Source organism: Etheostoma spectabile, chromosome 23, assembly GCF_008692095.1.
Source record: "Etheostoma spectabile isolate EspeVRDwgs_2016 chromosome 23, UIUC_Espe_1.0, whole genome shotgun sequence".
NCBI lineage: Eukaryota > Metazoa > Chordata > Actinopteri > Perciformes > Percidae > Etheostoma > Etheostoma spectabile.
In genome coordinates this window covers 1,570,394-1,571,162 of record NC_045755.1, presented here as the reverse complement: position 1 = coordinate 1,571,162, position 769 = coordinate 1,570,394, and the positions used below count along the sequence as shown (strand labels likewise).

The window sequence follows — 769 nt, the reverse complement described above, 5'->3', positions numbered from 1 at the left end:
GTAGGAGTGTACCTGGATCACAGTGCAGGTATTCTGTCCTTCTACAGCGTCTCTGAAACTATGACTCTCCTCCACAGAGTCCAGACCACTTTCACTCAGCCGCTCTATGCTGGACTAAGATATTATTGTTATTGGTCTTGGTTTACTGGAGACTCTGCTGAGTTTTGTAAAGTGAAATAGACAGAAGTCATTGAAGGGTTAAATTCTGAGTTTTAACTCTTTGTCTTATTTAGTATCCATGTTTGCTGATGACAGCTGATTGTTGTTCATGTGTTTCCACATTCAGTGTTTTTTCTTTTTGTTTTTGGCTTTTATCAACATTTCTTTTCTTTTCTAGAGGTTTTTGTAAATTAGTTTGAGGTTTATTTGCTTGTATTGAGGTTTTGGAAGTGATGAGATGTTTTTGTTTGAGAAATGAGCTCAGTTAAGATGTTATTTTACCTGCAGAGGGAAGTCCATATATGTCCATATATACAGAGACACACAGAGACAGAGAGAGTGACACAAAGAGACAGAGACACACAGAGTCAGAGACACACAGAGACACGCAGACAGAGACACACACAGAGACAGACAGAGACACACAGAAACAGAGACACAGAGACAGAGACAGAGACACACAGAGACACACAGAGACAGACATTTACAGAAGAGAAATCTGAATATTATAAAAGGTTCTAAATTCTTCTTTTATGTTGTTGACATATTAGAGTCAAAGGTTTTTCCAGACAGGATTTTGGAGATCTCCTTTTATCACTGCATCAATCAC

General features: G+C 38.4%; 1 pseudogene; it reads left to right on the top strand.

Moving 5' to 3' along the window:
• Positions 1-239, top strand: part of LOC116673141 (tripartite motif-containing protein 16-like) — a 1,921-nt pseudogene extending 1,682 nt beyond the window's left edge.
• Positions 240-769: the final 530 nt, after the last annotated feature.